General features: G+C 39.4%; 1 protein-coding gene across 3 annotated transcripts in view; it reads right to left on the bottom strand.

The window, feature by feature from the left end:
• The window catches only part of PCDH19 (protocadherin 19), a 113,297-nt gene that overhangs the window by 25,751 nt on the left and 70,895 nt on the right, over positions 1-16,651 (bottom strand). The gene's annotated exons all lie outside the window — the stretch shown is intronic.

Genomic DNA, 16,651 nt, shown 5'->3' with positions numbered 1-16,651 from the left:
ATGCCATGCTGTGGCTTAAGAAGCCCTGAGGAGTCTAGTTCTATGTTCAGAAAACAAGACAGCACTGGGAGTAGCGAATTTGATGCTTCAGCCAAGCCTGCATGATTTATATTCTCTGAGATTCCAATTTGGCAGTTATAGAGAAGGAGGGTGTAGACTTGTTTAATATAAGATGTTGGACTCTAGCATAAAAATATTCTAAGAGTAAATTGAAATAATTAAAGAAAAAGACTTCTTTGGCCCTAGAGCTTTCTTATCCCCTTAATTCCACTTTGCAATCTTTTTTTCTTTGCTTCCCTCAGTTAGTGAACAGCAAATAATCTAGCTTGTTATTAAAACTGCAGATAAAATAATCAGCTTTGGCAAAATGCAAACGGTGACTAGCTGAAGAGCTAAGGATCATCATCTGCTCACATATGAAGACGTGACACAATTCTTTTAACTACCCTAATGGTCCTGGATTGGGGGCAGGGTTTAGAAAAGGGTTGGAAAGGAGAAAAGAACGGGGCAGATGCAGAATTATATTTTAAAACTTCCTGCTGGCAATCAATGAGCTCTCTGCTGTTACTAATCACACACACATATACACACAACACAGAATTGTAATGCTGACATAGCTTCCTGGATGAGATACTTATAGGACAGTAACAAAGACATTGACACATGGTTTTATTCTCCTGAGGAATCTTTGTCCCCCTTCTTCCAGAGTTTATGCAAACTGAAAGGTTTATATGTTTAACACCCTGTTATCCATTCCAATATGGGAGGTCAGCGGTATTTCAACAAAGAAACCACTCATGAGTAATGATTTTACGGAGACAAGAGTGGGAAAACGAACGGTTTGAAATGAGTCTAATTCCTTGTGTGATGGCTAATAAAAAGAAACATGTGAACACAGTGCTTGAGAAGCATTTTTGTACTGTTCAACAGACTGAAAATAATAGCCGTTTTTCTGGTCTGCATTACCATTAATAACAGCCTTCCCTTCTGGTCATCTGTGTTTACAGAGGGAATAAAGATTGATACAAGAGCTCGCCTTTCTTCTGCACCACCCAACTAGACACAGACTGTCCAGATGATTTTTTTTAAAACACAAACCAAGTTTTATTTTCAAAAGTAACACTAATCAGGGTACCCAAGTGTTTCAGAAATTACTTAGGAACTGTGCGGAAGCCAAAGAATTGCCAAGATGGTTCTCAGAAAGGTTGTTTGGAGAGTAAAAGGGGACGTTGACATCTCGCCTTTGTTTAAAGAAGCTCTTGAACTGTCCTGAGAGGAAATCTTTCATCTGTTCTATTTACTTTCTTCTGACCACACCCCAAAGACTGTCCAAGGCAGGGAAAGAGTAGATTGATTATGCACCAGATAGAATATTCCAAGGTAGGTTGTCGGTTCCCCCATTGCATTTAAGATGGAATTGCCTTCACAAAATTTCTAACATATTCACAGGCATTGCATAAAGGAAGGTTCCCCTGGAGTTCAATGGACCTTTTATTTCCACCTATAAATAATAAGTGCTCTCATGAATTAATTCTCATTCCTCTTTTCTCATCTCATTTCCTTTGTCTCCATTCCACAGTATTCAACACATCTCTGCCCTGCCCAAAATATCCCCTTTCTTACCATTCTGCTCAGACTTCATTCCTCTTCCTTTAGCTTTGTAGCCTTTCCTCATCACATCAAATCTTTCTGCCTAGAAACTCACACCTCCAGGGAAGCTACAGGGAGGCAATCAGAAATAACAGCAGTGGCCAAATCTCTGACAGAAAATCCCCCAATATGAAAAAGGCCTGTTCCCTGGGACATTTCCCACTTCCCACCAAGGAACCTTCAGAGTAAGCCTGATGGTTCTGTGGGGGCCCCTCCGAATATTAGAAACAGCTGTGTCTGGAAATTCCTTAGCCAGATATGTTACCAGAACCCCTTACAAGAAAAACTTGAGGAGAGGAATATTATCTGTACAACTACATAGTCTGCACACCCTATAAAAGAGCCCACATTTCCCTATTAGGAGAGTGAATGGTTAACATTTATTGTAAAACAAAATTTTAAGACAATTCCCTCAAATTCTAAAAAAGTTGCCGTGAATTTTATGTCTGCCAAAAAAAATCAGAAGGGTATTCAGTAAACCACTCAACTATTTGCTCACTGGAAACACAGTCTAATTTAACACTGGCCCTCTCCTGTCCTTCACGTTAGTATCACTGGGCCATCGGCCAAGGCCTAGAGAAGTGGTAAGCTTCATCTTGGTGAATTGGAATCTCTAGTGTCAGATATAGTCAGTCTGACTAAGGGGAACTACAGCTTGCCAAAATCTACAGTCTCCCTGTCTGTTCCACCCATCAAATATGCTTAGAAGTCCCAAGACCCAAGCCCAGCAGCCTACAGATCCCAATCAACTATCAATAGCTTAAGTGTAAGTGACTGTAGATGAAGTACAAGCCAAATGTGTTTCCTTTTTAGCTTCAGGAATTCCAGTGTTATTATGGCACCCATAATTCTCATACCTAATGATTCAGACAAGTATCCAGGAGCTAAGTTTTATGGGATGCTCTGCGCATGCTACAATTACAGCATTCAGCATAACACTAATAGGCATCCCAGTCTCGAGTTCCAAGGGCACCACATGCACAGTATTGACAGGATTACCCCTCCCATCCCTGGTTAAATATGATGGAAGATGTAGGGGTTCTCACATGCCCTGCTGCTAGTCTGGAGGCCTGTTTCTGCCTCTTCAGACTCCCACAGCTAGTGAACAAAGGAATGCATGTGTATATGTTATAGCCTAGAACTCTCTAGTGGGTCTCTTATTTCCCTAACATCCTAATATTGCATCAAATGTTAATTTATTGAATTTTCCTTCCCTTTCTATTCTTGAACACTACCCATATGATTCAAACTCAATGCTCTATCAAATTATCTTTTCTTCTCAAACCAGAGGCTTCCCATCCTATAAAAGAATATTCCATCTCAGAGACACTACTTCAAAGTGAGCTGCTCAGGAAAACAGTTTTTCAATAGCTAGTTGTATCAGGAGTGAATCTAACTGAGTTATCCCTAAATGCAGCAGCATCCCAGTGCATTTAAAGGGTGCTGCTTTATTTTCTTCCTTGATCAGGACCATATCTTGACATTCATATCCAGAGGAAAGCCAACTGCCTTGTGTTAACTATCATTGACCCTCCTCCAAGAATAACCTGGAAAATCCAAGGCATGGAAACCTGGCATCTCTTCAGAAAGCCCATACCTTGGGGCTCAGGTATATGCATGCCCATGTGCCTCTTTAGAGGGATAGAACAATTACTAGGTCCCAGACTCTATTGAACTGAGCAGAGCCAACTTTGTACATAATTGTGGGTGGAGGGTAGGAATGGAAAAGTTGGATAATCCATAATATTTGTATTTGCTATGGGGAAACCACAGTTCCTTTCACAATAATAGTGATCATATATTAAAAGTCTTTAGCATTATTGAGCTAGTCATTATTTAAACAAATCTCAGGAATAAAACTGAGTCCAGATATCATAACAAATCAGTCCTTTCCAAAGGCAGTATTCTTCTGCCTTTGCTTCCAGTGAACATGGAGAGAATCAAACTGAATATAAATGCAGCTACAATTTCACTAGATATTTTCTTTTCACTGTCATATTTAATCTTTGAGGGTTCCTTATTTTGTCCAACATCTTCCATTTCTTTGTTTCCTAGCACCATAACTGGAACATATTTGAGGATGTGTCTTTAGATTTTCCTAACCTTTGCCTAGTTTTTATCTCCAACTGATAAGAAGCTATAAGACAATATAATTAACACCAGCTGCCCCATCTTCACTTCTGACTCTAGGAGCTGAGCAAGCCAACCTCACAGGGTGTGGACTAGAGTGGGTAGAAAAATGTCTGGCTCCAGCCCAGCCATGGTGGGCCTCTCCCAAATTGCAATCCTCCTCTATTAGATAATACCTAAGTTCTTCAATCATGTTTACACAGCTGGAACTGTGCAGACCCTGAAAATCATGCAAAATGCAGACTGCTTAAGACTGCTGCCTGCTTCATTCTAGATTTAATCCTGTTTATCCAAAGAAGAATAAATGCATGTATTAAATTCCCAGCACTGGGGTAACGGCTACCAGGAAAGAAAACTCCCCTTCCTGCAGCATCCCACAGGTGTGAGGCTTTATGTCTGCTAGTAAGTAAGCAGCAGCCAATACAAGTTCAGTCCAGTAGGAAAAGCAGTAATAACAGGAAACACAATCATTCACATCAGAAAACAATTCACTGTGTGACTACACTGAAAAACTACTTCTAGTGGAGAGACTGGCACTACCTTAGTGAGGCACAGTTTCTAGCCATTCCGGCCCTTGAGAGTATGGGTGAGTCTGCTCTCCCCTTCACAGAGTTCCCACCCTGAGTTTGTCATGTTCCTGCTGGCCAACACCAAGGAAAACCCTCCACACAGCTCCATCAGCTCCAAAAGTAGAGAACAGATAGAGTGTAAGTTTGGTCCTAGGCATTTGACAACCATTCCTGCTGAGGACCTAAAGTCATAGGGACTGGTGAAGAAAATTTTTAGCATTGCTAATTTTGGGGTTGCAGAAAAGCAAAGGCAAACCATGCTGATGCAGCAGTGTGTCCAAAGGCAAGCTTCTCTCCAGATAGAATGAGGTGTATGTAAGTCAGATCTACTGGAGCAACTCAAGACTTAATCTGCTCCTTGCCAAAGGGAAGCTTATCACCCTGCAGCACACCTGAAGCCAGCTTCTCTCAGTGAAGTGTGCATTTGAAAAAGGCACCATCCCTCTCTCCCAGAGGCAGTGTAGCATAGAGTGTAGACTGTAGGCTCTGGAGCAAGACTGCCTGGTTCAAGTCCCAGGTCTACCACTTAATAGCCCTATCGGGAAATTACTTAAAATTATTCTCTGTGCCTTAGTTTTTTTTCTTCTATCTGTAAAATAGGAATAACCCCACTGACCTCCTGGGGTTGTTGGGATGGTTAAAAGTAAAAATGCATGTAAACCAAGTTAAAGAGTACCTGGCACAAAGGAAGAACTCCATACATGTTTAGGTCAAGAAGCTCTAACTCTTTGGGATAGATGGAGTCCAAGCTGGCCTTATCCTTAGAACATGTAGCTAACTACTGGTGGGATATAAAGGAAGGGATGCTGGGAAAGATCCCATGTTAAAGAGATCACCCTCATCAGGCTGCCTTGGTGGCCCAAATGCCACCATTAATTATTCCCTTGTATTATCATCACATTAAGATATCAAATGCTATATGGAAAGAGAGACCAATGAGTTTAGCAGATCCCTTGGAATAATTAGGACCTTGGGGAAATGGAACGTGAAACAGATAAGTTTATATGTGGGAAGTAGGAAACAAAGCCTGAGAATGCAGGGCCCTGAGTGGTGACAGAAACTAAGAAAACCCAAGGGGAGTATTAGATGCCAGTGTTCCCAAATGGAGGGGAAGGAGAAGACAGATATAGTGGCACGAAAGACACAATTTTGCCAAGGGCTCGCCCTCGCATACTCCTTCTGAGAATGTGAGCAATGCTCTTTCCCTCTGTGCTTTTTTTCCTCCTAGGCACAGAGCTAATTCTGACTCTCTGCTGCAGTAGAGCTCATCACTTAAGGGGAAAAAAAAAAAAAACCACACACGCAGAATGCATTCAAATTTAAAAACTAGACCTCAGAAAGGAAATATTGACAAGATGCCTAATATGCTAAGTATGAGGAATTAAATTGAATGAGGCACTTGGGGCGGGAAAGCAAAAACAGGCTGCACCACACACATTTGGAACGACAGTACTAAACCGACAATACAAAACGCTTTCAGTTGATTAACAGGGAACATAATATGAGAGGGAAGATGGAGTGGAGTGGAGAAGCTGACTTGATATCTTAGATGTAAGGGCAAGCTATGATAAGTGCAATTCCCAACAGTTAACAGTGGAAGTAAGTCATCATAAAATTAAAGGCCAGAGGGGCAGATAACATCAAAGCACCTAGGGAAAAACAGCAATTCTTTCTAAAATACAGGTGTACATAAAAGTAAAACAAAAAAAACAATGGGCAAGAAGGTTTCTTAGGAATTGAAGTGGAGAATCTGTGAAATGGACAAATGAGAGCCATTTAATTCAGGGGAAAAGTATATTTAGGATCTTTCTTACCCTCTGTTTCTCCATCAAAACCATATTAGAGACATTGGCCTAGGTTCTCCTCATAGATGAATCAGTGTCTCAAAAGGCTGAACAACAGAATCACTGGAGATAATGAGGCAAATGGAGCTCTGAAAGATTACTAAATTCCCCATTTCATGTGAATTAAGACCCCCAAAGATTGAAAGGCACCAAAGGGAACAACTCTGGTCATCAGATTTGGGAGTTCCATCACCAGGAGATGGGCTAGTAGTCCTGAACTAATGAACAGCTAAGAAATTGAAAGAAAGAGCTAATCATTACATTTTGGGAAAGGCAGAGGCAGCTGCCAAAGCATCAGAGAGGGAACAGCTGTGTTCTTCAGTTAGGGGAAAGACCTAATTAAGTTGAAAATTGCAAACTATTCAGAAATCGATGATTCAGTAAGGGAGAAGGAAGATGAGAACATGAATCGGGTGTAAAAAGGAAAGGAGGACCATTTTCACAAAAATGCATGCACTTGAAAGCAGAGTTAAGCTAAACACATGCAAGCAAAAGGCAAAGACAAGGAAGAAACTCAGAATGTTTAATACAAGCTATCTTCACCAATGTTTCACCCTAATTTCACTTGCCATGATGGAAGGATTTTTACAACCCAAAGTCCCATGACTGAGTCATATTTCCCATCCTGGCTTGGTCTTTAGAAATACAAAGGAAAATTCAGCCAACATGCCTTCTACTTCCCCAATAATCGTTTCATACTAAATGAAAATTAAAGAGTCATAAAATATCAGCAATAATGAGCCCTACAAATCATTCCAGTCCAAACTCTTCATTTACAGATGAGGAAACTGGGGCCCAAAATGAGGAAGTAAGTCACTTAAGATCATAAATGGAGTTAGTAACAGATCCAGGACTTGAATTCAGATGCCTGAATCAGGGCTTTTCCCCAAACTACAAAAACCACAATAAAAAGAAAAAAAATAGAAAACACCTTAATAAATACTGGGAAGTCCTCAAGTCCATTCTCTATGTCTGCATCTTTATTCCTGTCCTGCCCCTGGGTTCATTAGAACCTTTTTGTTTTTTTTTAGATTCCATATATATGTGTTAGCATATGGTATTTGTTTTTCTCTTTCTGACTTACTTCACTCTGTATGACAGACTCTAGTGAAGAATGATCACAGGGTGTTTTAACAATGTGGAAAATATTTTTTAAGTCATCTTTGAGAAATGACTGTCACCAAAATGCCCATACAGTACCACAAAGAACAAGCCAATCTAGAATGATTGGATCTCAGCAAGTTTGCAGTCCAATAAGTGAAAAAGAATGAAACCATATGATAAAACTTAGGACATTTATCTTAATGAAAACATTTGACCCAAAATAGCCCAGATCAGAGGAAATGATGAGGGGAACAGAAGCTAAAGATTTGAATTTCATCAGGCATTTTTTCAAGCCCCAACATGAGCAAGAAATCATCAAGGTCAGAGGGAAGGAAACTTCAAGAAGACTCAAGCTGTGATTCAATTGAAGTGTTGTGGTCAATGGAATTGCCAGTGAAACAGATTACACAGCAGACCAACTCAAAGAGTAAAATGTAAGAAACAAAGTGAAAGGCCAATATCTATATAGATATACTGTAGACACACCCAGGTACTATCAAACATGCCCCCTGGGCTAGTTAGGCACATTTCTTTCCTCCCATCTCATAGTAATGCTTCTAACTCCCTGATCTTTCTGGCTTCACTGCCATATTCTGCTGCAATTTCCCTAAGCAACATATCTTCTAAACTGGAGGAGGTAGCCCTTTAATAACAGGAATGAAAATTTCCTGCCAGCCCAATAGCCTTTGAGATTTCAAATGGAAAAACAGAACAATGCCCTGGAGTCACATAACAAGTCCAGGAAACACAAACTCTCTTCTGATCCTTGCACTGTCTTAGAGTAAATCATTTCACCTCCGGCATCTGTAGAAAGGGGTGGATGAGAACTGCCCTGGGGATCAAACATTGGTGGCTGGCATCTGTTGTTTGGTAGTGTTCAGAGCAATGAACTCATCAACATTTGTTCACTAAGGGTCTTCTCTAGTCATAGGAGTGTGCTATGAGCTGTGTGGGAGGAGGGGAAAAGTAATAAAGAAGGCAACTCTACTAAATGAAAAGAAGCCATAAAAATCTCCCATAAAGGAACACTGAACCACTACAACCAAAAAAATTCTTACTCGATGTCATTGAAAACATCTCTGTTTTTCATAAAAATATAATGGTGAAAGAGAAGCTGTCCCTAGAAGAAAAGAGGATGGAATTAGGCTGAGTTTAAAAGGGGGAGGGTTGGAGAAAGAACTAAATAAGAAACATCAAAGGAAAAAGATGGGGGAGGGAAGAGGAGGAGGGGAAGGGAAAGGCTACAGTAAAGTGAGCAGTTTACAACTGACCCCATAGAAGAAAGTACACCAGATTTGGCTTAGAGTATTAGATTTTAAGAACAACAGATTGACTGTGAGAGGTGTGACATGGTAGCCAAGGAGGAGGAGTCTTAAACATTGTTTAAGGAAAATGAAGACAGTTATCAACTAGATATAGCCAACTTGCTTAGGAAAAGAGGAATGAACAGACATTCTAAGTTCATTGTGTCCTTAGACTTATTTGGCCTCTAATACTAGGGTGAAAAGCCCCTCCCTTGGTAGAACTTCACTGTTCCTTACTTTTTAACTGTAATTTTTCCTAAAATAGACAAGTGACCTGTTACTTCAGTTTGATTTTCACTCCATGCTTCATGACATTGCCATTGAGCAGTTTCCAAGAAAGGAACGCCAAAGGGAGAAAATTAAGATGAAAGAGCAATTACCCCTCAAAGCAAGCACACCATACCGTCTGTTAACTTGAGTATGGCACTCATTACAGATCCATTGGCAAATGGCTGTGTACTCAGGAATCTAAAAAGATTGTGCCCAGAACCCAAAATGCAGAATAAAAAGAGCTTGGAAGTTGAAAGGTCCTAACAATTACCAACCCCCTCATTTTACATTTTAAAAAAATAGGTAAAATGCAAATTAATGTGATATAAACTGTGTATATAGTTGTTGAAGAGGTACTAAGTAAAGGAGAGATCAGTCAAGAATGGCTTCTTATAGGACTTAAATTTTGCCCAAGAGGATTTTAAAGTAAGAAAGAGATATGGATAAGTGAAGAGGGGAAGTAAGCCAAGAAGGAGAATGATTTCATTAGCTTCATCTTACCACCATGATTCTTTGTGTGTCTACTATAAGAAAGGTACTTATCTAAGATTTTTACATGCATTATCTCATTTAATCCTTACAATCACCCTATAAGGTAGGTACTACCAATAGCCTCTGTTCTACAGATGAGAAACTCAAAGACTGGACAGGACAAGTAACTTGCATACAGTTGCACAGCTACGAATTTGTGGAATATAACGAGAACCAAAATCCCCTGACTCTCAGGTCAGTGTTTATCTGCTAAACTAGATTGTGCTGATAGTAAAGTGCTCAGGTCAAAAGGTCAAGCAGGAGACGGGCAGAAAAAAAAAATAGCTGATCACAATTATACTGTACCAAGAAAAAGTATTATACACATATAAATAGCACTTTGGTTATTGATCCTAGCAACATTATTGCAACATTGCTCATCAGCCTCTCTATAAATATATGAATTAAGATTTTGAGAGGTTAGTGACTTACCCAGGGCTCTGTGATGAATAAATAATAGAGTGAAAACTATAATTCTCTTTCCCCTGGGCAACATAGTATTAAATCATTTTAGGGCTATAATGATCTTTTTAGCATTTTGCAATATCATGTGGATTTGGATTTTTATAAAGGCAAAAATTATGCCCTTCCAGTTACACTGATCATAGAATGTTATGTTCAAGCTAGGGAAGTTTGGTTTTCTTTTTCAGAATCTGCCTTTTTTAAACACAGTGCGTGTTCCTGTGTTATAAGTCTTTTTTGCATATCCCTAATTCCACACTAGTCTCTGTATGTGTTCTCACTCTCTCCCTCTCTCATTCTTTCTGTCTTTCTTGCTCTCTCCATCTCCATTTATTGGCAAACACAAGCATAAGGTCCCTTACAAGCCAAAGCATTTTATGTCACAAAACCACAGCCTGCCAGCTAAATTCAACACACTATAACCAGTGAAGATGAGCTACCTGACTTACCTTAATATAAGACAAACAGCTCTAAGCCAAGGCATGAGGAAAAAGAAAAAGAAAATTCATTTATCAACTGTGTATTTGAGTGGCTCTCTCCTGGCATTTATATAGAGAGGATTTTATAAGGGGTTTTGGCTGAGTATTTTTCTATCATTAACAAATTCATTTTTTTCATTACAAAAAAGAGGCAGAAATCCAAAGGCACATAAATTCCCATCATTGCTCAGATGACATTGTCCCCATGGACCTGCTGTGAGCTCATTCATATGACAAGGAGATATGACCTTTCAGGTAGGAGCTGGGCATTTTTCAGTCCATTGGCAGAAAAAAAGAATAGAAATGATCCTTTGCAGGGTGACTTCTAGAGGAGAACTAGAAATGAAAAATGTATCTCCTCATTTATTTTTTAATGAAAGTCTGGGCATGAGGTAGAAACAAACAAAGAAAAAAGAATCAAAATGATGGCCCATTAGCCATTTAAGAGCAGTGAGGCAAGAGAAGGAGAGCAGGGAAGGATAAAGCCCCTGGGGGTTGGAACATGCACATTTTTGCAGAGGGAAAGCAAAGTAGAGTCAATGCCAACAGAAAAGAACTAGAACTTTGCTTGCCTCACCACAGGTGTTCAAGAATATGTGCATTTTGTAACATAGATTAACATGGACCTCTCTTTCAAATTCCACAATGAAACCAAGCAGGACACTGTGGGGCTCCTGGGCACAGAAGCCTTTCCATGTCCCCCATTTCTTGTTTGTAGGGAATAGAATCCAGCCTCCATGACCTTCCCTGAGTTTCAAAGGGCAGATTCTAACAGTTGCTAATCAGGGAAGGGAGGGGATGCAGAGACAAAGGAGGAGCAGCCAAGAAACAATAGTGCAGCCTTATGGCAGGGTCCTGTTTCTGCCTCAAGGATACACATAACAATATCTTTGAGCTCTGTAAAGAAATAAAACCCCCAACAAATGGAAGATTTTAGCATTCTTCATTCCAGAGAAGATCACAGTTTGAATATCTAGAGAAACTCATCAGGAGACCACCTGAAACCAGATTAAAGGAGTGCAGGCCCTGCACGCACCCTGATCCTCATCAGCAACCCCACTGTTGAACCATTGCTATAAAACTCCTCACCAAATCCTCCTGGGTTGGGACACACAGTTTTTGAGGCACGAGTCTGCTGTGCCCCCCTTTGCCTGGCAAAGCAACAAAGATATTCTTTTCTACTTCACCCAAAACTCTGTCTTGAAGATTCTATTTGGCACCTGTGCACCGAGGCCAAGATTTCAGCATCGATAAGAACCTTTAGTGGACATCCTTTAATTTCTCAAACCAAAGTCTGGGCTAATTCAGAAACATGATGTGATAGTGAAGGCAGCTTTTCAGCATTCAGATATTTCACAGCAAGTAAATCAAATAATTATCCAGCATTCATTTGGACATTGATAGCTGTGGGTGAACTCATGAGGTTGTCATCTTTGGCACTCCTTTTCTGTGCTTCCCTCCACCTGCTGAGACTCAGTCTTCAATATTCTAGAAACCACCCACACACACACACCAAATTCCAAACTTAGAAACAATCTAATAGCAGTCATTTACAACTTAGTGTGAATTTGAATAAATGCATTCCCTCTTCCCATGGGCTGCTTGAAATTTGAGCTATAATTGTAAAATGAAATGCCTGACCCTCTGTTAAAGGTATCATAGATAGCAGCAAGCAGATGAGAGGCTCTGGACAGTGGTGTCCCTGTCATGGAAAGTAGATATTTCACTGACTGAATCTCTGTAGTAATAACAGCACTTTTTATTTTTGAGCACTTACTATGTGCCAGGAAGTAACACTAAGTGCTTTACCTGGATCATCTCACAACCATCCTGATAAGTAATTTCTATGTTTACTCCTATTTCATAGATGAGAATATTGAGGGTTCCAAAAAATAAGTAATTTGAGTAAGGTTAATAGCTATTAAGAAGCAAAGATAAGCATGGAACTTAGATCTGTCTTATTCCAAAATCTGTAGTCACTATGATGCTATGCTTGCCTTCAGATTTACAGGCAGACTAGTGGTGTCGATCTTGAAGAGAATGGAACAGGGTAGAAGTTGGACTTGCTTATACTAGTTGGAGCCTGAATTGATGGGACACTGTCTGTCTGGAAAACTCTAATGACAATTAGCATTCTCCGGTTTACCTATGAGGATTAGCTAGATAGTCTGTCTGGACTATGCCTCTCCTGTCCCTGCCAACCTTACTTTCAACCACAGATATTTGTATCTTATTTCATTTCTCTCAACTCTTCATTCTAACCTTGTCTACCTTTCTTAATCAGCTAAGATTCTGATTTTGAGTCTCATTTTAAATGGCTGTCACTCCTCTGTTAACTTTTTAAAATTCTACACTTGTCTCCCTCTCAGGGTTGCTGTAATAGATAAATGATATAACATGAACTCCCTTTCACGATGATTTTGGGGACTTTTCAGGACTTCAAACATTCTATGTTAAGTGGAAAATTAAGATACCAAAGGGGCCTCTAAGTAATGCTGCAGGTAGAATATTAGGTTCTGTGTCTGCATTTCTGGTATAGGTATTTTAATCTCTAAAGGATCCTACATAATTAACATTAGGCTTCTGGAAAAAGTACCACTTTTCTAAATTAAATAAAACAATGTCTAACTTTGCAAATCTCACTTATTTAATAGACAGCCAATTCCTCATCTAAAGGTTCTGTCCCCTAGGATCATGTAAGTTGTTCATTTTAGATAATTTTTCTTTACGACGATGAGAGAGAAATGAGGCAGTTAAAGGTGCTGTAGATGGATAAACAAAAGCACAGGATGAAGACATGAGTCCAATAGGTTTTGAACGCTTATCTCACAATGCTCCTTCCTCAGTGACACTTATTTCTGAGTGTGGAAACTATCAACAAGGCAGTGGGATGGGGGACAATAGCAGAAAGGAATGCTGCTCCTTCATCTTCATCATGCAGATGTAATCGTTTGAATGTTGGGTAGGCTCAGTTGATAACTATCATTTTTACTTAAACAGCTCTTTAAATATAGAAGACTTCCCCCCTCCCGACAGTACAATTCTCATTCCTTGGCTCATCATCCTGCAGAAAATAAGCAAAACACACCTCTAACACCCTTAGGCAATCAAGAGGAATTTAGCTCAACGCAGAAGGCAGACGGGGAGTCTGGCAGACAGGGTTACAGCCTGGGAATGGGTACCTTCAGACCATCAACCTATAATGTTGGTAGAAACATCTGCCACCCACTTCAATACCACCGGAATCTGGAGAGCATTATAAATTATACCAACTACAGAAGCAACTTTTTCTGGCATTTTAATTGCTGGAACATTAGAGATTAATTAAGCAAACTTTACTTAAATGGCAAGTCAGTCATTTTCCTCCATGAGGGGCACCATACTAATGGAAGCCTTAAAGTAGACTGTGTTTCTTTGAAAACTGGATTTTAAAACAAAGATACAAAGCAGATAGTTTTATGAGTCTCTAATTAGCATCACAAAGGAAACACCAAAAGGTTAATAAGAGATGGTTAGTTTGGAATGGTGGTTTCCTGGTGCCAGCTCCAGCAGCTCAGTCTGTTTGCAAACTCATTAGCTGCCTAGATTGATTATCAGCTGAATTCAGGAAGTGCTCACTTGCTGTGTTAGCAGAAAGCTAGTGTGATTCGATACACCTACCCTACAGCTAACTAGGGCCCAACAGTAAGGTAACATTTTCTGCAGTCAAATAAGGCAGGTTTTCTTTGCCTTCAACTTCAGTTGACATCAATTATAAATCTGAAAGTGTTTGGTGAAGCTCTGAGAGGCATAATGAAACCTTCTAAGTTGACAGTTGGCACAAACAAAGGTCTGGCTCCAGGTCTTTAATATCCAATTTGTGCATCGACACCATATTTCTGAATTCTCATTTTGCTGCTAAGCAAAATCATCCAGTGTAAGAAAACCCAAACTTAATAGAGTACTCACAGATAATCATTCAACTTCTAAAATGTACAGTTTGATGGGCAGTGAGTCAAGCAAAAGAATTTGCACTTTGGGTTGCACTCTGGACTTTGCCATTGATTTGTGTTCTGATGTGAATAAAGTTTTCAAATTCTTGGTGCATCAGTTTTTCTTCCAGAAAAAAAAAATGGAACAGATATTTATACGAAGCATGTCTCTGCAATAAAATGGGTCCTTGAATTAAACGGACTAAATTTTCTAGCTAGTGATGATAATAATAATAGCTCCGCAAATTTAAAATAGTTCACATTTGCATATGAATCATGGTTCAGCTTCTGCATCTGACTTACTTTAGTTTATCAACAGTGGGCAACCTGACTCTTACAAGCTGGAGGCATTTTTTTTCCAATAAGCTGATTTTTAAATTAAATTAAAATCAAAACCATTCTTTTTGTTCACCTCCCAGATTAGAGCAACTGACAGCCTCATTAATGATTAAAAACAGCAGGTGGTGATGTCTAAGAACAGTTTGACCAGTCTGAGTATCTTGGAACCTCTACCATTCCTCTTTTCCCCCTTTTACACGTATTAAAAAGGAAAGATTCTATTGTTCACACAGGTTGGAAACTCCACAGGGTGAAAGAGGAGGGAAGAAAGCAAGTGGTCAAACATCTATTATTATGCAACCTAAGGACAGAAAGGAGAGACTATATGAGCTTAGAAGTGGCAAAAGCGGCCACACATTGGAAAAATGTATCTCTGACACTGGATTTGAATTTGCAAACTCATGGCTGGGAAGCTGCCTTGCTGTAATCAACTAAGATTACCAAGTTTCTCCAGGTGATTATAGTAGTGTTTGTTTACAGATATCTATTCAAAGGGAAGCAGTATAATAGGTTATGCTTTTATTTTAAAGTAGATTACAATTGCACTCCTGCGTGACTTAGAGTCTAGTTACTAAACCACAAATTAGAAAGAATCTAAGGCTTAGCTAACTGGGGTAGGGGGAGATGAATGTGTTTTTAAGGTTTTAACTTCTTCCGAACTGAAAATCTCCCCGTTCAACTAAGAAAGGAACATAAAGAGTCTCATTTGCCATGAAAATGGATATTAAAGATTTAAAAGAACTAACAATAAGATGGTGTCGTCTATTATTTCAGATTTAACAGTTTACAAGTTTGTTGTCTACACTGTTGTGAAGAATAATGGAGTAGAATTATTATTTCTGATAACAAGGAACCCACAAAAGACAAAGTGTCTCTCATGAGGCCACCTCAATGAGACAAAACTTTGAATGAATTCATCCAGAGTTCATTTTATGACAAACTCCTTTGGCCCCTTCTGAATTCAGTGCCTTTCAAATCACCTTTGCTACCTAACATCTCACTTATTCCTCTAACTACAAGAGTAGATCTTTGGGGTGCACGTTTTGGGGTGAAGTCCAGTGTTCATCATAAAACCTAAAATCCCACAACACCCTTCTGACTTTGTCACTTGCACACAAATGTCTAGTCCCAAAGGATTTGCTCCAAAACAACTCTAGAGACTGGTATCTCACTGATAATCTTTATGAGAAGCCGTGGGGAACTGCTTTGTATTCTCTCTGCATGGCAGAATAACTAGTTGGCAGGGAGGGGGTTCCATTCTGCCCAATTGCAAAAGCATCTGTTTTGTCTACCCACTTTAAGCTGTGTGTAAGTCTCTAAAAAGTAACTTTTCTGATGGCTCTAAAGGCCAGTTCAAACCTTTTCCAATTTGGTGCCTGGTGATTTTTCCATGGTTGAAGTTTTATTGGGGGTAAACCTTGGGGTAGGAATAGAAATTGAATAGACTTTCTTGTCAAGTCACATTTCAAAAGTGGATGTGTCAAATTAGCTTTCCTTGGCCCATAATGAACAAACAGGCAATGAGCCATCTAGTGAAGACAGAGACCAAAATACCTGGGGCAAAGACCTGATCCTGGATGACAAAAAACATCTACAGTAAGAAAGGAAAGCCATCTCACAAGTATTTTGCCTACAGTGCAATAAAGGAATAATACATGATTTTGGTATTCTTGAAATTGCTTTTTAAATTATGACTTAATTCTTCATATTTATTTCATAATAAAAGGGTTAAAGGGAAGATGACAGAAAAAATACTTCATAAATATTTGAACAGAAAGTTCAGATTTATGTTTTCCCATCCTGATGGAGTTTATTTATGGTCCTTAACCACCTTATGATAGGACAGAAATAATGTTAAATAGATTGAGAGACCCAAAGAAAATAATGATCTTGACATTTCAATGGACTTTTTGAGTATGTGGATCAACCATATGATCTAGCCCTATACAACAACTTGATTTGCTTCTCATCTGTTGTCCTATTGGCAATGTCCCTACT

This window comes from Globicephala melas, chromosome X, assembly GCF_963455315.2.
Source record: "Globicephala melas chromosome X, mGloMel1.2, whole genome shotgun sequence".
NCBI classification, from domain to species: Eukaryota; Metazoa; Chordata; class Mammalia; order Artiodactyla; family Delphinidae; genus Globicephala; species Globicephala melas.
Note: the sequence above shows the minus strand (reverse complement) of the source record. Positions and strands in the feature narration are given on the sequence as shown.